This window comes from Leucoraja erinacea, unplaced genomic scaffold (assembly GCF_028641065.1).
Source record: "Leucoraja erinacea ecotype New England unplaced genomic scaffold, Leri_hhj_1 Leri_174S, whole genome shotgun sequence".
Classification (NCBI taxonomy): domain Eukaryota; kingdom Metazoa; phylum Chordata; class Chondrichthyes; order Rajiformes; family Rajidae; genus Leucoraja; species Leucoraja erinaceus.
Window position 1 is genome coordinate 1,986 of NW_026576056.1, and position 23,516 is coordinate 25,501.

The 23,516-nt window shown below is 44.7% G+C and overlaps 1 long non-coding RNA gene across 4 annotated transcripts in view; it reads right to left on the minus strand.

The window, feature by feature from the left end:
• Positions 1 to 1,267: 1,267 nt before the first annotated feature.
• The window catches only part of LOC129716150 (uncharacterized), a 125,305-nt gene continuing 103,056 nt past the window's right edge, over positions 1,268 to 23,516 (minus strand). For all 4 annotated transcript variants that reach the window (XR_008726600.1, XR_008726597.1, XR_008726598.1 and 1 more), the window contains exons 2-3: positions 2,232 to 2,516; positions 1,268 to 1,316 (exon numbers count right to left, since the gene is read on the minus strand). This is a non-coding gene — a long non-coding RNA (uncharacterized LOC129716150). The remainder of the gene's footprint in view (positions 1,317 to 2,231; positions 2,517 to 23,516) is intronic.

The following is a 23,516-nucleotide window of genomic DNA, read 5'->3' on the forward strand; positions in this document are numbered from 1 at the left end:
GGGTACGATGGGCCGCATGGCCTAATTCTGCTCTTATGATCACTTTGATCAGATGAAGTCTGAGCTACAGGGTGAGTTGGCAGCAGGCCCTGGAACTGTTTGTCTCTATTGCTCTCTGAAGCATTCAAGAGAGAGCTAGATAGGGCTCTTAAAGATAGTAGAGACAGAGGATATTGGGAGAAGGCAGGACGGGTGTACTGATGGGGATGATCCCATTGAATGGCGATGACTGGCATCGAAGGGCCGAATGGCCACTCCCGCACCTATTGGCTATATTTCTATTCCTTAGAGCGTAGGAGGATGAGGGGAGGATCATCTTACTGAGGGCTATAGAATCATGAGAGGAATAGATCGATCTGTAGATGCACTGGATCTGTTGCCCACAGTAGGGGAATCGAGGACCAGAGGACAAAGGTTCAAGGTGAAGGGGAAAAGATTTAATAGAAATCTGAGGGGTACCTTTTTCACACAGTGGTGGATGTATGGATCAAGCTGCCAGAGGAGGTAGTTGAGGCTGGGACTATCCCAATGTTTAAGAAACAGTTGTGACGGGCACGTGGGCAGGGCGGGTTTGGAGGGATATGGGCTAAACGCGGGCAGGTGGGACCAGTGAAGATGGGACATGTTGGTCGGGGTGGGCAAGTTGTGTCATCTTATAAAAACTTACAAAATTCTTAAGGGGTTGGACAGGCTAGATGCAGGAAGATTGTTCCCAATGTTGGGGAAGTCCAGGACTAGGGGTCACAGTTTCAGGATAAGAGGGAAATCTTTTAGGAACGAGATGAGGAAAACATTTTTCACACAGAGAGTGGGAATCTGTGGAATTCTCTGCCACAGAAGGTAGTTGAGGCCACACAGTTCATTGGCTATATTTAAGAGGGAGTTCGATGTGGCCCTTGTGGCTAAAGGGATCAGGGGGTATGGAGAGAAGGCAGGTACGGGATACTGAGTTGGATGATCAGCCATGAGCATATTGAATGGCGGTGCAGGCTCGAAGGGCCGAATGGCCTCTCTCCTGCACCTAATTTCTATGTTTTCTATATTTTCTATAAAGGGATCATCGGGGGTATGTGAGAGAATGCAAGGGCAAGGATGGGATACTGAGTTTGGATGATCAGCATGATCAATTTATGATGGCGGTGCAGGCTCGAAGGGCCGAATGGCCTTTACTCCTGCACCTATTTTCAATGGTTTCTATATTTCTACGGTCTATGATTCTCTGAGTCATTGCGATTTGCATGCCGGATGTAAAGGGAGAAACAAACTACCATCTTCATCAGTCTCCTCAAGTGTAATGCAACTCAGCTTGCCAACGTCTGAAAAATATATAAATATTCAGCCCATTAATCCAGTCCTCAAACCATCCTCGTCATTCCGGTACAATAGAGTGTGTTTTAAATAGTTTAGTTTATTGTCACGTATACCGAGGTACAGTGAAAAGCTTTTGTTGCGCGCCATCCAGTCAGCGGAAAGACAACACATGATTACAATCGAGCATTTACAGTGTACAGATAGATACATGATAAGGGAATAACGTTTAGTGCAAGGTAAAGCCAGCCAAGCCCAGTCAAGGATAGTCCAAGGCTCTCCAATGAGGTAGATAGTTCCTAATCTGAGGAAAGACATTCTTGCCATAGAGGGAGTACAGAGAAGGTTCACCAGACTGATTCCTGGGATGTCAGGACTTTCATATGAAGAAAGACCGGATAGACTCGGCTTGTACTCGCTAGAATTTAGAAGATTAAGGGGGGATCTGATTGAAACTTCACAAAATTCTTCAGGGGTTGGACAGGCTAGATGCAGGAAGATTATTCCCGATGTTGGGGAAGCCCAGGACAAGGGGTCACATTTTAAGGATAAGGGGGAAGTCTTTTAGGACCGAGATGAGAAAATTATTTTTTACACAGAGAGTGGTGAATCTGTGGAATTGTCTGCCACAGAAGGTAGTTGAGGCCACAGTTCATTGGCTATATTTAAGAGGGAGTTAGATGTGGCCCTTGTGGCTAAAGGGATCAGGGGGTATGGAGAGAAGGCAGGTACGGGATAATGAGTTGGATGATCAGCCATGATCATATTGAATGGCGAATGGTGCAGGCTCGAAGGGCGAATGGCCTACTTCTTCTAAAGACCAAATCTTCTAAATTCTAGCGAGTACAAGCACATTAACTCGTGGATCAGTCGCTGGTGGTCGAAGGTAGTCGAGCTCGCGGTGTTTCGGCGTTAAACCTTACCGCTTTCCCCGTCTGCTGTCACGTTGGGAGTCAGCGAGCAGGTGATTTTGCTCTCGGGCGTGGAGTCGTTGACGAAACTGAGGAGGCTGTAACTCTTGTCGGCGTCGGAAACCTGGGCACTACCGCTGCTGCTGGTCTTGGACGTGTCACCCACGGTCACGGTGAGGTTGTACTTGTTCGGGAAATAGTCGGTGGCGAGGCAGGCCGCCGGGGCCTGCTGGTCACCGGGGCTCGCCGCGGGTGCCCGGAGGACATAGACGGACGGATTCAGATCCTCATCACGTTCTGCAGGAGGGAAGGAAGTCATAAGGTCAAACATTCTGCATAACCTACCTAGAGATAAATACATCTAATTTATTTTCATAGAAATATAGAAACATAGAAAATAGGAACATAATTTTATTCTGAGGCTGTGCCCTCTCGTTATAGACTCTCCCACTAGTGGAAACATCCATGGAAACATGGAAACATAGAAAATAGGTGCAGGAGTAGGCCATTCGGCCCTTCGAGCCTGCACTGCCATTCAATATGATCATGGCTGATAGAAACATAGAAACATAGAAATTAGGTGCAGGAGTAGGCCATTCGGCCCTTCGAGCCTGCACTGCCATTCAATATGATCATGGCTGATAGAAACATAGAAACATAGAAATTAGGCGCAGGAGTAGATCATGGCTGATAGAAAACATAGAAACATAGAAATTAGGTGCAGGAGTAGGCCATTCGACCCTTCGAGCCTGGGGAGTCAGGGATATGGGGAAAAGGCAGGAACGGAGTACTGATTGTGGATGATCAGCCGTGAGCACTGAATGGCGGTGCTGGCTCAAAGGGCCGAATAGAAAAATAGAAACATAGAAAATAAGTGCAGGAGTAGGCCGTTCGGCCCTTTGAGCCTGCACCACTTTTCAATATGATCATGGCTGATCATCCAACTCAGTATCCCGTACCTGCCTTCTCGCCATACCCTCTGATCCCCTTAGCCACAAGGGCCACATCTAACTCCCTCTTAAATATAGTCAATGAACTGGCCTCAACTACCTTCTGTGGCAGAGAATTCCACAGATTAACCACTCTCTGTGTGAAAATTTTTTTTCTCATCTCGGCCCTAAAAGACTTCCCTCTTATCCTTAAACTGTGACCCCATAGTTCTGGACTTCCCCAACATCGGGAACATAGAAACATAGAAACATAGAAAATAGGTGCAGGAGTAGAGCCATTCGGCCCTTCGAGCCTGCACTGCCATTCAACATGATCATGGCTGATCATCCAACTCAGTATCCCGTACCTGCCTTCTCTCCATACCCCCTGATCCCTTTAGCTACAAGGGCCACATCTAGCTCCCTCTTACATATAGTCAATGAACTGTGGCCTCAACTACCTTCTGTGGCAGAGAATTCCACAGATTAACCACTCTCTGTGTGAAAAATGTTTTTCTCATCTCGGTCCTAAAAGTCCTGTTTAGTAGAGTTAAATTTGTTCATGATATATGTATTTTTATTTCTATTTATTTTTAATGCACACTGAATGGACACTGGTTGAGCAACGTTTTTTTTGTTTCCTCTCGGTATGTGAATACTCAGGAAATTACAATAAAGATATACAATACAATACAAAAGACTTCCCTCTTATCCTTAAACTGTGACCTGGACTTCCCCCAACATCGGGAACAATCTTCCTGCATTCAACACTTTCGACATTTACTTGGTTGTACAAGAGGTTTGGTCCCACTGCCAAATATTAACTTCATGTCAACCAATGATCCACACAGTGCCTGGACCCCTCACCAAAAGACCTGATAGAGTCATAGAGTCTTACTGCCCTTCCGCCCAACTTGCTCAACATACCATCTACACGAGTCCCACCTGCCCGCGTTTGGTCCATATCCCCCTAAACCTGTCCTATCCATGTGCCTGTCTAACTGTCGCTGAATATTCTTGCCAGATACAGGAGGTTCTACTGCAGTTGTACAGGGTCTTGGTGAGACCACACCTGGAGTATTGCGTACAGTTTTGGTCTCCTAATCTGAGGAAAGACATCCTTGCCATAGAGGGAGTACAGAGAAGGTTCACCAGACTGATTCCTGGGATGTCAGGACTTTCATATGAAGAAAGACTGGATAGACTCGGCTTGTACTCGCTAGAATTTAGAAGATTGAGGGGGGATCTTATAGACACTTACAACATTCTTAAGTGGTTGGACAGGCTAGATGCAGGAAGATTGTTCCCGATGTTGGGGAAGTCCAGGACAAGGGGTCACAGCTTAAGGATAAGGGGGAAATCTTTTAGGACCGAGATGAGGAAAACATTTTTCACACAGATAGTGGTGAATCTCTGGAATTCTCTGCCGCAGAAGGTAGTTGAGGCCAGTTCATTGGCTATATTTAAGAGGGAGTTAGATGTGGCCCTTGTGGCTAAAGGGATCATGGGGTATGGAGAGAAGGCAGGTACAGGATACTGAGTTGGATGATCAGCTATGATCATATTGAACGGCGGTGCAGGCGCGATCCGTTTAGCCACAAGGGCCACATCTAACTCCCTCTTAAATATAGTCAATGAACTATGGCCTCAACTACCTTCTGTGGCAGAGAGTTCCACATATTCACCATTCTCTGTGTGAAAAATGTTTTTCTCATCTCGGTCCTAATGGATTTCCCCCTTATCCTTAAACTGTGACCCCTTGTCCTAGACTTTCCTGACATCGAGAACAATCTTCCTGCATCTAGCCTGTCCAACCGCTTAAGAATTTTGTAAGTTTCTATAAGATCCCCCCTCAATCTACCAAATTCAATCATGGGTGATCTATCAGTCCCTCCTAACCCCCTTTCTCCTGCCTTCAACTCATTACCTCTGACACATGGACTAATCAACATTCTATCAAAGGACATTTATTGTCACATACACCAATTGGTGCTGTGAATATTTGGTTACCATGCAGCATGCAAATAACCTAAACACAACACTACAGAATTTAACATAAAACATAAAACATGAATCTATCGGTCTCTGCCTTAAAAATACCCACTGACTTATTGACACTAGACAATAGGTGCAGGAGTAGGCCATTCGGCCCTTCCAGCCAGCACCGCCATTCAATGTGATCATGGCTGATCATCCACAATCAGTACCCCGTTCCTGCCTTCTCCCCATATCCCCTGACCCCGCTATATTCAAGAGCCCTATCTAGCTCCCTCTTGAAAGCATCCAGAGAACCGGCCTCCACCGCCCTCAGAGGCAGAGAATTCCACAGACTCACAACTCTCTGTGAGAAAAAGTGTTTCCTCGTCTCCGTTCTAAATGGCTTACCCCTAATCTTAAACTGTGGCCCCTGGTTCTGGACTCGCCCAACATCGGGAACATGTTTCCTGCCTCTAGCGTGTCCAAACCCTTAATAATCCTATATGTTTCAATAAGATCCCCTCTCGTCCTTCTAAACTCCAGAGTGTACTTGGCCTCTACAGCCTTCTGTGACAAAGGGTGACTTACTTGGACTTACAGTCAGTCTAGACCCAGGTCCATATATCAGTCGGGTGTTGTCATAAGCACAGCATCGCATGTCCACACAAAAACTAGCCTCTGCTGCGGGGTCAGGTGTGGGGAGCGTGTTTTAGAACGCATTGCACTTTAACTTAGGATCGAGATGAGAAAATTAGGACCGAGAAGGCCATTCGGCCCTTCGAGCCTGCACCGCCATTCAATATGATCATGGCTGATCATCCAACTCAGTATCCTGTACCTGCCTTCTCTCCATACCCCCTGATCCATTTAGCCACAAGGGCCACATCTAACTCCCTCTTAAATATAGCCAATGAACTGTGGCCTCAACTACCTTATGTGACAGAGAATTCCACAGATTCACCACTCTCTGTGTAAAAAAAATGTTTTTCTCATCTCAGTCCTAAAAGGTTCCCCCCTTATCCTTAAACTGTGACCCTTCAGTCTGAAGAAGGGTCTCGACCCGAAACATCACCCATTCCTTCTCCCCAGAGATGCTGCCTGTCCCGCCTGTTCAAGGGAGAGGAGAGGAGAGGGGAGGGGAGGGGAGAAAATTAGAAGAAAGGAGAGGAGAGGAAATGAGAGGAGGGGAGAGGAGAGGAGAGCAGAGGGGAGGGGAGGGGAGGAAACGAGGAGAGAGGAGAGGAGGAGAGAGGAAAGGAAAGGATAGGGGATGAGAGAGGAGGAGAGAGGGGGGGAGAGAGGAGAGGGAGGGGAGGAGAGGGGAGGAGATGGGAGAAGAGAGGAGAGGAGAGGAGAGGAGAGGAGAGGAGAGGCGATGAAGAGGGGAGAGGAGAGGGGAGGAGAGGAGAGGAGAGGAGAGGAGAGGAGGAGAGAGGAGAGGGGAGAGGGGAGGGGAGGAGAGGAGAGGAAGGGAGAGGAGAGGAGAGGAGATGGGAGAGGAGGGGGAGTAGAGTCGAGAAGAGGAGAAGGGGGGGGGGACAGGAAGGGCGAGTGGGGAAGATAGGCCTATCCATAAGTTCACGAGCTCGTAAGTCCTAGGAGCGGAATTAGGCCATTCGGCCCATCGAATCATGGCTGATCTATCTCTCCCTCTCAACCCCATTCTCCTGCCTTCTCCCCATAGCCTTTGATACCTGTACTAACTCAACATCTTCTGACTCAATCAATTCCTCCTCATCTCCTGTCTACAGGTTCGCCCATTGATGCTATCTGACTTGCTGAGTGCTTAGAGCATTTCCTGTTGCTACTTGCAATTTTCAGCAGCTATAGTTATTTTTAAATTCTCTCTCACTCTGCCTCTCTTCAACATTATGTCTCTCTCTCTCTCTCACTTCCTCTCTCTCCCCACCCCCCCCCTCCCCCCCCCCCGCTCCCTCCCTCCCCCCTCCCTCTCCCCCCTCTCCTCACCCCTCCTCTCTCCCCCTCCCCCCCCCCCTCTCCCTCTCTTTCCCCCCCCCTCTCTCTCTCTCCCCTATCTCTCCCCTCTATCTCTCTCTCCCCCCCCCTCTCTCTGCCCCACCCTCTCTCCATCTCCCTCTCCGTCTCACTCCCACCACTCTCTCTCTCTCCCCCCTCTCTCTCTCCCCTCTCATCTCTCTCTCCTTCTCCCCCCCTCTCCTCTCTCTCCCTCTCTCTTCCATCCCCCTCTCATCCCTCCCCACTCCTCTCTCTTCCCCCCTCTCCCCCTCTCACTCCCCTCCCCTCCCCCCTCTCCCCTCTCCCCCCCCCTCTCTCTCCCCATCTCTCGCTCCCCCCCTCCCTCTCCCTCCCCCCCTCTCTCCCCCCCTCCCCCTCTCTCTCTCTCACCCTCTCTCTCTCTCCCTCACCCTCTCTCTCTCTCTCTCTCTCTCCCTCTCTCTCTCTCTCTCTCTCTCTCTCTCTCTCCCTCTCTCTCTCTCTCTCTCTCTCTCTCTCCTCTCTCTCCCCCTCTCTCTCCCCTCTCTCTCTCCCCCTCTCTCTCCCCCTCTCACATCATCACTCTCTCCCTCGAGACCTCTCTCCTCAGCCCCTCTCGCTCTCTCCCCTCTCTCTCTCCCTCTTTTCCCCCTCTCTCCCCTGTCTCCCCTCCCCCCTCTCTCTCTCTATCTCTCTCTCTCCCACTCTCTCGCCACCCACCGCTTGTTTCTAGCTCATAAATTCATGTTACAGGGGCAGAATTAGGCCATTCGGCCCATCGAGTCTACTCCACCATTCAAACCATGGCTAATCTATCTTTCCCTGTGAAACCCCCATTCACCTGCCCTCTCTCAGTAACCCTTGACACCCGTACTAATCAAGAATCGAGATGTATTCTAAATGCAAGTATCTCGGTGCTGAATAGAACAACTAACCGCTTGTTTTAACGTGGATCGAGGCCGACTTACTTGGAATTACAGTCAGTTTGGTTCCTGATCCAAAAGTCACTTTGAGGTTATTCCCCACACAGTGTTAGATGGTCTTTCAATAACTCCAAGCCACGAAGGGACTATTTATGGGAAATATTAACGTGTTCAATAAAATGACACTTGCCCGCCTGCTCTCTAAAGTACTAATGTTTATTTCAGTTTAGTTTATTGTCACGTGGACCGAGGTACAGTGAAAAGCTTCTGTTGCGTGCTAACCAGTCAGCGGAAAGACAACACATGATTACAATCGAGCCATTTACAGTGTATAGAAACGTGATAAGGGAATAAGGGATTCCTGGGATGTCAGGACTTTCATATGAAGAAAGACTAGATAGACCTGGCTTGTACTCTCTGGAATTTAGAAGATTGAGGGGGGATCTTATAGAAACTTACAACATTCTTAAGGGGTTGGACAAGCTAGATGCTGGAAGATTGTTCCAGATGTTGGGGAAGTCCAGAACAAGGGGTCACAGCTTAAGGATAAGGGGGAAATCTTTTAGGACCGAGATGAGAAAAACATTTTTCACACAGAGAGTGGTGAATCTGTGGAATTCTCTGCCACAGAAGGTAGTTGAGGCCACAGTTCATTGGCTGTATTTAAGATGGAGTTAGATGTGGCCCTTGTGGCTAAAGGGATCAGGGGGTATGGAGAGAAGGCAGGTACAGGATACTGAGTTGGATGATCAGCCATGATCATATTGAATGGCGGTGCAGGCTCGAAGGGCCAAATGGCCTCTACTCCTGCACCTATTTTCTATGTTTCTATGTTTCTATGTTTCTATCAGTCATCATTGAATGGCGGATTAGACTTGATGGGCCAAATGTCCTATTTCTACCCCTATTACTTATGACTTGACTTTATGAACCTCTACCCCCATATTGGTCTGAAGAAGGGTCTCGACCCAAACGTCACCCATTCCTTCTCTCCAGTGATGCTGCCTGTCCCGCTGAGTTACTCCAGCATTTAAAGTCCACCTTTAATTAAAATGTTATTTGTTCATCCAGAACTCACTACAGTATCACCTCAAACAGCTCACCTGTTAAATGGTCAACTCGACATAGACTACAAGACCTACACCAAACCCAAACCAATCAGGAGCAGACGAGGGCATTCGATCCAATTTGTGATCCCAGCTACAAAGACAGACGTTGAACAAGGTTGAACAAGTTAGGGCTTTATTCTTTAGAGCGCAGAAGGTTAAGGGGGGACTTGATAGAGGTTTTTAAAATGATGAGAGGGATAGACAGAGTTAACGTGGAAAAGCTTTTCCCACTGAGAGTAGGGAAGATTCACAACTACATTTAAAGTAGCTCTTAATTCCCAATAACCCTTTCTGGCTTAAGCCCTCCCTTCACTACCTCCACAGTTTAAATTCCATTTGGAATATTTTGGAGGACCGAGAAACCAAGAAGTGGAAACACCATTAATATGGCCTTGATCAACGTTAACTTACTTGGTGTCACAGTCAACTTGGTTCCCGTGCCAAATATAATCTTGTAGTTATCAGGTACACAGTATCAGACAACCACACTAAAACGTGGTCAATGATTTTTGTACAGGAGACTTTGAGGAATCAATTTTTGTATATTGTATGTGTGTCTGGGCGCTGGATTAATTCGCCACTAGAGCTCGATGCAATTTCTAGTCATAAATACTTAGGAGATACTTTGTCTGTTTCCACGCTAGATGAGTCCATAAGTCTAACACAGTCTCCACTACCCCTTCGAAATCTACGCTCCTGATTCCAAGCCCCACCAGGGTGAAAACCTGTGGAGTATTGTGTACAGTTTTGGTCCCCTAATTTGAGGAAGGACATTCTTGCTATTGAGGGAGCCTAGCGTAGGTTCATAAGGTTAATTCCCGGGATGGCGGGACTGTCATATGCTGAGAGAATGGAGCGGCTGTGGGCTTGTACACTCTGGAGTTTAGAAGGATGAGAGGAGATCTCATTGAAACATATAAGATTGTTAAGGATACTGAGTTGGATGATCAGCCATGATCACATTGAATGGCGGTGCAGGCTCGAAGGGCCGAATGGCCTACTCCTGCACCTATTGTCTATTGTCTATTGTTTCAGCCTCCTTTCCCCCGAGAAATAAAGTCCTAGCCTGCTCAACCTCTCCCTGCACCTCAGGCCCTCGAGTGCTGCCAAAATCCGCTCTGTGCTCTTTCCAGCATAACTAAACCCCTCCTATAGAACGGGTGCGCAAAACTGAATAAAATGAATATTTGCTAACAAGGAGTAGCGTCGAGAATGAATCAGAAGCGTTTACAAAGAAACATAGAAACATAGAAATTAGGTACAGGAGTAGGCCATTCGGCCCTTCGAGCCTGCACCGCCATTCAATATGATCATGGCTGATCATCCAACTCAGTATCCCGTACCTGCCTTCTCTCCATACCCCCTGATCCCCTTAGCCACAAGGGCCACATCTAACTCCCTCTTCAATATAGCCAATGAACTGGCCTCGACTACCCTCTGTGGCAGAGAGTTCCAGAGATTCACCACTCTCTGTGTGCAAAAGCTCTTCTCATCTCGGTTTTAAAGGATTTCCCCCTTATCCTTAAGCTGTGACCCCTTGTCCTGGACTTCCCTAACATCGGGAACAATCTTCCTGCATCTAGCCTGTCCAACCCCTTAAGAATTTTGAAAGTTTCTATAAGATCCCCTCTCAATCTCCTAAATTCTAGAGAGTATAAACCAAGTCTATCCAGTCTTTCTTCATAAGACAGTCCTGACATCCCAGGAATCAGTTTAGTTTTGCATTCACAGTTGTAAGATGGAATGGTTTTTACAATGCTTACTTGGTTCGACAATTACTCGAGTTCCTGTTCCAAATATTAGCTTCCAGTTACCTCCGGTATTCACACAGTGCCTGTCCCCCTTACAAATATACCCACCGGCCCGAATAATGTCCATATGCTCTTTCTTCAAGCAATACATCGTAGTGACTGCAATGCCCTTTAAATTTGAGATTTCCCCCTCAAATCTATCCTCGTTATAGTAGATAGATTTTCACCATTTTGCCAGACATCTGATTCCACTGACTGCATGGCAAGATCTGCCTGGTAGAGGCAGTGAATTCCTGTCTAACTTTCCTTCAAGAAAATAATGTACATATTACGATACATCAGGGAAACAGGCATTTTGGCCACAATGTCGGTGTGGATTTCAATTAAAACACAAAGTACTTGTAGCCATAACACCAGGATAAGTGGCCAACCAAGGAAACTAAGCCCAGAGCAAACATCTGAAGGTAGACACAAAATGCTCGAGTAACTCAGCAGTAACTCACCAATTCTTAAACCCTTACATTGGCTCCCTGTATGTCAGAAAATTGATTTCAAAATCCTGCCGCTCACCTATAAATCACTACATGAATTAGGGCCAAAAGTATATCACTGACATGCTTCCACTATATAAGCCTTCTAGACCGCTAAGATCTTCTGAGACCAATCTGTTAGTGATTCCCAGAGTAAATACAAGACATGGGAAAGCAGGATTTAGTTACTATGCAACAAATAGCTGGAATAAACTTCCTGAAGATTTAAGACTTGCCCCTCAACTTTGACCACTTTTAAAACAAGACTGAAAACTTTTATACTTTAGCTTTCAGCTAAATCTTAACTACATTCCACTTTTAACTTTTGCACTTTTTATAATGCAGTTTTAATTTTGCTTTATTTTCTTTTAATTCTTCTATTTTATTTCATTTTATTATTTCATTTTATTGTATGGCATGTTTTTTATGTGAAGCACATTGAGTCTGCCTCGTGTATGAAATGTGCTATATAAATAAAGTTGCCTTGCCTTGGCTGTCTCTGGTGGGAAGGAATGGGTGACGTTTCGGGTCGAGACCCTTCTTCAGACTGACCCACTGCACCACTATCAAAACCGATGATACCAACTGATGCTAAGGACAATAACTAACTCCATATGCAATAACCAGCTACCTACATGTTTGCATGCACAATATATATACCTGATCGTGCAGATGCAAGTATATCATTAAGGTTCTCAAGTGGGCATTTCCCTTGACTGGTGTTTCATGGAGTAAGGCTCAGAAGATCTCGAGAAGGCTGAATAGTTAGTTCTCAGCCTCCCAGAACAACCCCACCCCCAAATCTATACGCGCTCTCAACACCTATGCTGCCAAAAATCTACTAAGAAACAAAACCACTGACTAATTCACTCCCATAAATGCTAATAAACTCACATCCTGTCTTCGACTTATCCTAAACCATCAATAAACAAGTCGCTACAAATATCGACATTGCTTAAAACCGGGATACACTTACATAGAATACACTTATTGCCAAGAAATACACATACGTTGTGTGTTTGAAGGTGAGTGGGGGAAGGGGTAGATTGGACAGTTGGGAGATGATGACATCCCAAAACATATAAGATTGTTCGAACCATATAAGATTATTAAGGGTTTGGACATGGTAGAGGCAGGAAGCATGTTCTCGATGTTGGGGGAGTCCAGAACCAGGGGCCACACACAGTTTAAGAATGAGGGGTAAGCCATTTAGAACTGAGACGATGAAACACTTTTTCGCACAGAGAGTGGTGAGTCTGTGGAATTCTCTGCCTCAGAGGGCGGTGGAGGCCGGTTCTCTGGATGCTTTCAAGAGAGAGCTAGATAGGGCTCTTTAAAATAGCGGAGTCAGGGGATATGGGGAGAAGGCAGGAACGGGGTACTGATTGGGGATGATCAGCCTTGATCACATTGAATGGCGGTGCTGGCTCGAAGGGCTGAATGGCCTACTCCTGCACCTATTGTCTATTGACTATTGTCTAAAACAACCAGAGAGGAGTTGTGAATTACTACCACCCTTGTTGGAGATCTTCGGTCTATCCTTGATCGGACTTTACTGGTTTTACCTTGCACTAAACGTTATTCCCTTATCAGGATAGACAAAAATTCTGGAGAAACTCAGCGGGTGAGGCAGCATCTATGGAGCGAAGGAACCTGTTCCTTCGCTCCATAGATGCTGCCTCACCTGCTGAGTTTCTCCAGCATTTTTGTCGACCTTTGATTTTTCCAGCATCTGCAGTTCTTTCTTAAACATTCCCTTATCAGGTAACTGCACACTGTAAATGGTTGTAATCATGTATTGTCTTTCCGCTGACTGGTTAGCACGCAACAAAAGCTTTTCACGGTACCTCGGTACATGTGACAAGAAAGGAAACGTAACTGAACCAATTGACAATATACCATCTTATTTCAATAGCTATGAGTTTGGGACATATATTTGCGTTGAGGATTTTTTTCTGTGCCCCATCAAACACTTGCCTGGAAGTCCCCTGCCAGGCCGCACCTCATAGAGACATAGAAACAAAGAGAATAGGTGCGGGAGTAGGCCATTTGGCCCTTCTAGCTAGCACCGTCATTCAATATGATCATGGCCGATCATCCAAAATCAGTACCCCGTTCCTGCCTTCTCCCCATATCCCTTGATTCCGTTAGCCCTAAGAGCAAAATCTAACCACGGAATATACCTCATAATAGTCTATATGGAAGGACATTCTTGCCATAGAGGGAGTACAGAGAAGGTTCACCAGACTGATTCCTGGGATGGCAGGACTTTCACATGAAGAAAGACTGGATAGACGCGGCTTGTACTCGCTGGAATTTAGAAGATTGAGGGGGGATCTTATAGAAACTTACAGAATTCTTAAGGGGTTGGACAGGCTAGATGCAGGAAGATTGTTCCCGGTGTTGGGGAAGTCCAGAACAAGGGGTCACAGTTTAAGGATAAGGGGGAAATCTTTTAGGACTGAGATGAGAAAAACATTTTTTCACACAGAGAGTGGCGAATCTCTGGAATTCTCTGCCGCAGAAGGTAGTTGAGGCCACACAGTTCGTTGGCTATATTTAAGAGGGAGTTAGATGTGGCCCTTGTGGCTAAAGGGATCAGGGGGTATGGAGAGAAGGCAGGTACAGGATACTGAGTTGGATGATCATCTATGATCATATTGAATGGCGGTGCAGGCTCGAAAGGCCGAATGGCCTACTCCTGCACCTATTTTCTATGTTTCTATGTTTCTATGTTAACCCGATATTTTACATGAGAAACATCATATGACTCATAGAACAAATAGTAAATAGGACTCACGAGGTTCCACGATAAGTTTGGTTCCAGACCCAAATATTATCTGATTGATGTTATTCACACAGTGCACAATGTCAGTGCATAAACCCCTTCCCCGGATTATCCTTTACAAACCCAATTTTCCCTGAATTCTTAAGGGGTTGGACAGGCCAGATGCAGGAAGATTGTTCCCGATGTTGGGGAAGTCCAGAACAAGGGGTCACAGTTTTAGGATAAATGGGAAATCTTTTGGGACTGAGATGAGAAAAACATTTTTCACGCAGAGAATGATGAATCTGTGGAATTCTCTGCAACAGAAGGTAATTGAGGCCACAGTTCATTGGCTATATTTAAGAGGGAGTCAGATGTGGCTAAAGGGATCAGGGGGTATGGAGAGAAGGCAGGTGCAGGATACTGAGTTGGATGATCAGCCTTGATTATATTGAATGGCGGTGCAGGCTCGAAGGGCCGAATGGCCTACTCCTGCACCTATTTTCTATGTTTTTATGTATCCTATGTGAAACCATTTTTTCAAAAAACATGACATCTATTCCCCTCAGGATGTTATCTTGACCGATGTGTAGAATTTGCTTGAAAACCAAGGTTAAATATCGAGAACTTACTGGGATTCACAAGAAGTCTGGTGCCGTTTCCAAATATTAATTTGTTGAATCCTCCTGCATTCGCACAGTACATCACACCCTGACAAGAACTCATCGACAGACCCCTCTACACTACTCTCTTGGCATATGTAAGGACAAATATAAATTTGTCATTTATTTAGTAGCTTTGCTCGACAAGATGGAAACATAGAAAATAGGTGCAGGAGTAGGCCATTCGGCCCTTCAAGAGAGCACCGCCATTCTATATTATCATGGCTGATCATCCAAAATCAGTAACCCGTTCCTGCTATCTCCCCATATCCATTGAATCCGTTAGCCCGAAGAGCTCTATCTAACTCTCTCTTGAAAACATCCAGTGAATTGGCCTCCACTGCCTTCTGCGGCAGGGAATTCCACATATTCACAACTCTCTGGGTGAAAAAGGTTTTCCTCATCTCAGTCCTAAATGGCCGACCCCTTATTCTTCAACTGTGTGTGACCCCTGGTTCTGGACCCCCCCAACATGGGGAACACCCTATCCTGCATTTAGCCTCTCCAGTCTCTTAAGAAGTTTAGGTGGACATTCGATTTTCCAGCATCTGCAGTTCCTTCGTAAACTCTTAAGAATTTTAAATGTTTCTATAAGATCTTAAAACAAGTTAGGAGAAGAGTTCATTTTGGCATGCAATATATTCATTCACATTTACAAGAATGATTCCAGGAATGAGTGGGATAACATATGATGAGCCTTTGCCAGCACTGGGCCTGTACTCGCTGGAGTTTAGAAGGTTGAGGGGGGAACCTCATTGAAACTTAATGAAAGAATAATGAAAGGCATAGATAGAGTGGATGTGGAGATGATGTTTCCACTGGTGGGGGAGAATCTAAGACCACAAGTCATAGCTTCAGAATGAAAGACCGCTCTTTTAGAAAGGAGGTGAGGAGTAACTTATTTAGTCAGAGGGTAGTTAACTTGTGGAGCTTATTGCCACAGAGGGCTGTGAAAGTCAAGTCAGTGGATATTTTTAAGGCAGAGATAGACAGTTATTCCTTGGAGCACTGGAGGCTGAGGGGTGATCTTATAGAGTTGGTGCATAGAACCATATCTCTTCCCATCCATCTTCATCTATCCATCTTTCCTCCTGTAGATATGTTTATCTGTCCATGAATTGAACAGCTGGAGGCAATAATATAATAGAAATGTCCATTGGAACATTGCCTACTGAGCCCCACGTACACAAATGTTGATGAGGAAGATAGATACTTTGTCCCTGATAACTTTAAATGGATAAATCTCACAATTAACAGTAAAAACGTCACTTTTTCCTTTTACGAAGTTGCGGCAATAATTGTATAAATTACACTTACTGGGTTCTACAATTAGTTTAGTTCCACTTCCAAATATTATATTGGTAATGCCTCCACGATTCACACAGTGCCCGACCCTCCTACAATAATACTTCCTGGCTGAACAATTGTATGTTCATCATAGTCACAGAGTCATAGAGTGATATATTGAGACAGCAGTCCCTTCAACACAACTTGCCCACACCGACCAAAATGTTCCATCTACAATAGTCCCACTTGTCCGCATTTGGCCCATGTCCCTCTAAACCTGTCTTTCCCTCTCACCTTAAACCTGTTTTCTCTATAAATCACACTTACCGGATTCTACAATTAGTTTAGTTCCACTTCCAAATATTATACAAAAATACTCCCCGGCTAAACACTTCTATGCATCATCATAGTCATAGTCATAGAGTTACACAGCAAGGAAATAGTCCCTTAGGCCCAACTTGCCCACACCGACCAACATGTCCCATCTACAATAGTCCCACTTGCCTGCGTTTGGCCCATATCCCTCTAAACCTGCCTCTTTCCATGCATCGTCATCTATCCATCTTTCCTCCTGTAGATATGTTTATCTGTCTATGGATTAAACAGCTGGTGGCTGCTGGTGGCAATAATATATTAGCAAAGTCCATTGGACCGTTGTCTACTGAGCCTCACTTATACACATGTTGAGATAGATACTTTGTTCCTGATAAATCTCACAATTAACAGTAAAACATCACTTTTTCCTTTGACGAAGTTGCGGCAATAATTGTATAAATCACACTTACTGGGTTCTACAATTAGTTTAGTTCCGCTTCCAAATATTATCTTGTTAATGCCTCCACGATTCACACAGTGCCCGACCCTCCTACAAAAATACTTCCCACCTCCTCTGGCAGTTCATTCCATGCACCCACAACCCTCTGTGGAAAAAGTTACCCCTCAGATTCCTATTCAATCTTTCTCTCTCATCTTAAAGCTGTTACCGCTGGTTCTTGAATCCCTGTCATAAGACTCTGTACATTCTCGCTCACTCCTCCCCTCATGATTTTATGCACCTCTATAAGATCACCCCTCAGCCTCCTGGGCTCCAATGAATAAAGTTCTCTCTACCCATCCATCATCATCTATCCATGTTTCCTCCTGTAGACATGTTTATCTGTCTATGGATTGAACAGCTGGCGGCTGCTGGTGGCTATAATATAATAGCAATGTCCATTGGAACATTGTCTACTGAGCCCCACGTACACAAATGTTGATGAGGAAGATAGATACTTTGTCCCTGATGACTTTAAATGGATAAATCTCACAATTAACAGTAAAAACGTCACTTTTTCCTTTTACGAAGTTGCGGCAATAATTGTATAAATTACACTTACTGGGTTCTACAATTAGTTTAGTTCCACTTCCAAATATTATCTTGTTAATGCTTCCACTATTCACACAGTGCCCGACCCTCCTACAATAATACTTCATGGCTGAACAATTGTATGTTCACCATAGTCACAGAGTCATAGAGTGATATATTGAGATAGCAGACCCTTCAACACAACTTGCCCACACCGACCAACATGTCCCATCTACAATAGTCCCACTTGTCTGCATTTGGCCCATGTCCCTCTAAACCTGTCTTATCCATGTACCTGCCTAATTTCTTCTTAAACATTGCAACAGACCCTACCTCAACTACCTCCTCTGGCAGTTCATTCCATGCACCCACCACCGTCTGTGTGGAAAAAGTTACCCCTCAGATTCCTATTAAATCCTTCCCTCTCACCTTAAACCTGTTTCCTCTATAGTTGTTGAATCTCTGTCAGAAGACTCTGTACATTCTCGCTCACTCTTCCCCTCATGATTTTATGCACCTCTATAAGATCACCCCTCAGCCTCCTGGGCTCCAATGAATAAAGTTCTCTCTTCCCATCCATCGTCATCTATGCATCTTTCCTCCTGTGGATATGTTTATCTGTCCATGGATTGAACAGCTGGTGGCTGCTGGTGGCAATAATATAATAGCAATGTCCATTGGAACATTGCCTACTGAGCCCCGCGTACACAAATGTTGATGAGGAAGATAGATACTTTGTCCCTGATGACTCTAAATGGATAAATCTCACAATTAACAGTAAAAACGTCACTTTTTCCTTTGACAAAGTTGCGGCAATAATTGTAAAAATCACACTTACTGGGTTCTACAATTAGTTTAGTTCCACTTCCAAATATTATCTTGGTATTGCCTGCGAGATTCACACAGTGCCCGACCCTCCTACAAAAATACTTCCTGGCTGAACAATTGAATGTTCATCATAGCCACAGAGTCATAGTCATATATTGAGACAGCTGTCCCTTCAGCCCAACTTGCCAAACCCGACCAACATGTCCCATTTACACTAGTCCCACCTTTCTGCATTTGGCCCATGCCCCTCTAAACCTGTCTTATCCATGTACCTGCCTAATTTCTTCTTAAACATTGCAACAGTCCCTGCCTTAACTACCTCCTCTGGCAGTTCATTCCATGCACCCACAACCGTCTGTGTGGAAAAAGTTACCCCTCAGATTCCTATTGAATCACTCCCTCTCACTTTAAACCTGTTTCCTCTATAGTTGTTGAATCCCTGTCAGAGGACTCTGTACATTCTCGCTCACTCTTCCCCTCGTGATTTTATGCACCTCTATAAGATCACCCCTCAGCCTCCTGGGCTCCAATGAATAAAGTTCTCTCTACCCATCCATCGTCATCTATCCATCTTTCCTCCTGTAGATATGTTTATCTGTCCATGGATTGAACAGCTGGTGGCTGCTGGTGGCAATAATATAATATAAATGTCCATTGGAACATTGCCCACTGAGCCCCACGTACACAAATGTTGATGAGGAAGATAGATACTTTGTCCCTGATGACTTTAAATGGATAAATCTCACAATTAACAGTAAAAACGTCACTTTTTCCTTTTACGAAGTTGCGGCAATAATTGTATAAATTACACTTACTGGGTTCTACAATTAGTTTAGTTCCACTTCCAAATATTATCTTGTTAATGCTTCCACTATTCACACAGTGCCCGACCCTCCTACAATAATACTTCCTGGCTGAACAATTGTATGTTCATCATAGTCACAGAGTCATAGAGTGATATATTGAGATAGCAGACCCTTCAACACAACTTACCCACACCGACCAACATGTCCCATCTACAATAGTCCCACTTGTCTGCATTTGGCCCATGTCCCTCTAAACCTGTCTTATCCATGTACCTGCCTAATTTCTTCTTAAACATTGCAACAGACCCTACCTCAACTACCTCCTCTGGCAGTTCATTCCATGCACCCACCACCGTCTGTGTGGAAAAAGTTACCCCTCAGATTCCTATTAAATCTTTCCCTCTCACCTTAAACCTGTTTCCTCTATAGTTGTTGAATCTCTGTCAGAAGACTCTGTACATTCTCGCTCACTCTTCCCCTCATGATTTTATGCACCTCTATAAGATCACCCCTCAGCCTCCTGGGCTCCAAGGAATAAAGTTCTCTCTACCCATCCATCTTCATCTATCCACCTTTCCTCCTGTAGATATGTTTATCTGTCTATGGATTGAACAGCTGGTGGCTGCTGGTGGCAATAATATAATATAAATGTCCATTGGACCATTGCCTACTGAGCCCCACGTACACAAATGTTGATGAGGATGATAGATACTTTGTCCCTGATGACTCTCAATGGATAAATCTCACAATTAACAGTTAAGACATCACTTTTTCCTTTGACTAAGTTGCGGCAATAATTGTATAAATCACACTTACTGGGTTCTACAATTAGTTTAGTTCCGCTTCCAAATATTATCTTGTTATTGCCTCCACGATTCACACAGTGCCCGACCCTCCTACAAAAATACTTCTCGGCTGAACAATTGTATGTTCATCAAAGTCACAGAGTCATAGAGTGACATATTGCGACAGCAGGCCCTTCAACACAACTTGCCCACACCGACCAACATGTCCCAACTACAATAGTCCCACTTGTCCGCATTTGGCCCATGTCCCTCTAAACCTGTCGTATCCATGTACCTGCCTAATTGCTTCTTAAACATTGCAACAGTCCCTGCCTCAACTACCTCCTCCGGCAGTTCATTCCATGCACCCACCACCGTCTGTGTGGAAAAAGTTACCCCTCAGATTCCTATTAAATCTTTTCCTCTCACCTTAAACCTGTTTCCTCTATAGTTGCTGAATCCCTGTCAAAAGACTCTGTACATTCTCGCTAACTCGTCCCCTTATAGAGGTGATTTTATGTATCTCTATAAGATCACCCCTTAGCCTCCTGGGCTCCAATGAATAAAGTTATCTCTTCCCATCCATCGTCATCTATGCATCTTTCCTCCTGTAGATATGTTTATCTGTCTATGGAATGAACAGCTGGTGGCTGCTGGTGGCAATAATATAATAGCAATGTCCATTGGAGCATTGCCTACTGAGCCCCACGTACACAAATGTTGATGAGGAAGATAGATACTTTGTCCCTGATGACTCTAAATGGATAAATCTCACAATTAACAGTTAAGACATCACTTTTTCCTTTTACGAAGTTGCGGCAATAATTGTATAAATCACACTTACTGGGTTCTACAATTAGTTTAGTTCCACTTCCAAATATTATATTGGTATTGCCTCCACTATTCACACAGTGCCCGACCCTCCTACAAAAATACTTCCTGGCTGAACAATTGTATGTTCATCATAGTCACAGAGTCATAGAGTGATATATTGAGACAGCAGTCCCTTCAACACAACTTGCCCACACCGACCAAAATGTCCCATCTACAATAGTCCCACTTGTCCGCATTTGGCCCATGTCCCTCTAAACCTGTCTGTCCCTCTCACCTTAAACATAGAAACATAGAAATAGGTGCAGGAGTAGGCCATTCGGCCCTTCGAGCCTGCACCGCCATTTAATATGATCATGGCTGATCATCCAACTCAGTATCCCGTACCTGCCTTTTCTCCATACCCTCTGATCCCCTTGGCCACAAGGGCCACATCTAACTCCCTCTTAAATATAGCCAATGAACTGGCCTCAACTACCCTCTGTGGCAGAGAGTTCCAGAGATTCACCACTCTCTGTGTGAAAAAAGTTCTCCTCATCTCGGTTTTAAAGGATTTCCCCCTTCTCCTTAAACCTGTTTTCTCTATAAATCACACTTACTGGGTTCTACAATTAGTTTAGTTCCACTTCCAAATATTATACAAAAATACTTCCCGGCTAAACACTTCTATGCATCATCATAGTCATAGAGTCATAGAGTTACACAGCAAGGAAAGAGTCCCTTAGGCCCAACTTGCCCACACCGACCAACATGTCCCATCTAGAATAGTCCCACTTGCCTGCGTTTGGCCCATATCCCTCTAAACCTGTCTCTTTCCATCCATCGTCATCTATCCATCTTTCCTCCTGTAGATATGTTTATCTGTCTATGGATTGAAGAGCTGGTGGCTGCTGGTGGCAATAATATATTAGCAAAGTCCATTGGACCGTTGTCTACTGAGCCTCACTTATACACATGTTGAGATAGATACTTTGTTCCTGATAAATCTCACAATTAACAGTAAAACATCACTTTTTCCTTTGACGAAGTTGCGGCAATAATTGTATAAATCACACTTACTGGGTTCTACAATTAGTTTAGTTCCGCTTCCAAATATTATCTTGTTAATGCCTCCACTATTCACACAGTGCCCGACCCTCCTACAAAAAATACTTCCCACCTCCTCTGGCAGTTCATTCCATGCACCCACAACCCTCTGTTGAAAAAGTTACTCCTCAGATTCCTATTAAATCTTTCTCTCTCATCTTAAACCTGTTACCGCTGGTTCTTGAGTCCCTGTCAAAAGAGTCTGTACATTCTCGCTCACCCTTCCCCTCATGATTTTATGCATCTCTATAAGATCACCCCTTAGCCTCCTGGGCTCCAATGAATAAAGGTCTCTCTTCCCATCCATCTTCATCTATCCATCTTTCCTCCTGTAGATATATTTATCTGTCTATGGATTGAACAGCTGGTGGCTGCTGGTGGCAATAATATAATAGAAATGTCCATTGGAACATTGCCTACTGAGCTCCACGTACACAAATGTTGATGAGGAAGATACATACTTTGTCCCTGGTTACTCCAAATGGATAAATCTCACAATTAACAGTAAAAACGTCACTTTTTCCTTTTACGAAGTTGCGGCAATAATTGTATAAATCACACTTACTGGGTTCTACAATTAGTTTAGTTCCACTTCCAAATATTATCTTGTTATTGCCTGCGAGATTCACACAGTGCCCGACCCTTCTACAAACATACTTCTTGGCTACACAATTGTATGTTCATTATAGTCAGAGTCATACAGTCATATATTGAGACAGCAGGCCCTTCGGCCCAACTTGCCCACACCGACCAACATGTCCCATTTACACTAGTCCCACCTGCCTCCATTTAGCCCATATCCCTCAAAACCTGTCTTATCCATGTACCTGCCTAATTGCTTCTTAAACATATTTATGTACCTGCCTAATTTATTCTTAAACATTGCAACAGTCCCTGCCTTAACTACCTCCTCTTGCAGTTCATTCCATGCACCCACCACCGTCTGTGTGGAAAAAGTTACCCCTCAGATTCCTATTAAATCTTTCCCTCTCACCTTAAACCTGTTTCCTCTATAGTTGTTGAATCCCTGTCAGAAGACTCTGTACATTCTCGCTCACTCTTCCCCTGATGATTTTATGCACCTCTATAAGATCACCTCTCAGCCTCCTGGGCTCCAATGAATAAAGTTATCTCTTCCCACCCATCGTCATCTATGCATCTTTCCTCCTGTAGATATGTTCATCTGTCCATGAATTGAACAGCTGGTGGCTGCTGGTGGCTATAATATAATAGCAATGTCCATTGGAACATTGCCTACTGAGCCCCACGTACACAAATGTTGATGAGGAAGATAGATACTTTGTCGCTGGTTACTCTAAATGGATAAATCTCACAATTAACAGTTAAAACATCACTTTTTCCTTTTACGAAGTTGCGGCAATAATTGTATAAATTACACTTACTGGGTTCTACAATTAGTTTAGTTCCGCTTCCAAATATTATCTTGTTAATGCCTCCACTATTCACACAGTGCCCGACCCTCCTACAAAAATACTTCCTGCCTGAACAATTGTATGTTCATCAGAGTCACAGAATCATAGAGTGTTTTGTTGAGACAGCAGACCCTTCAACACAACTTGCCCACACCGACCAACATGTCCCATATACAATAGTCCCACTTGTCCTCATTTGGCCCATGTCCCTCTAAACCTGTCTTATCCATGTACCTGCCTAATTTCTTCTTAAACATTGCAACAGACCCTACATCAACTACCTCCTCTGGCA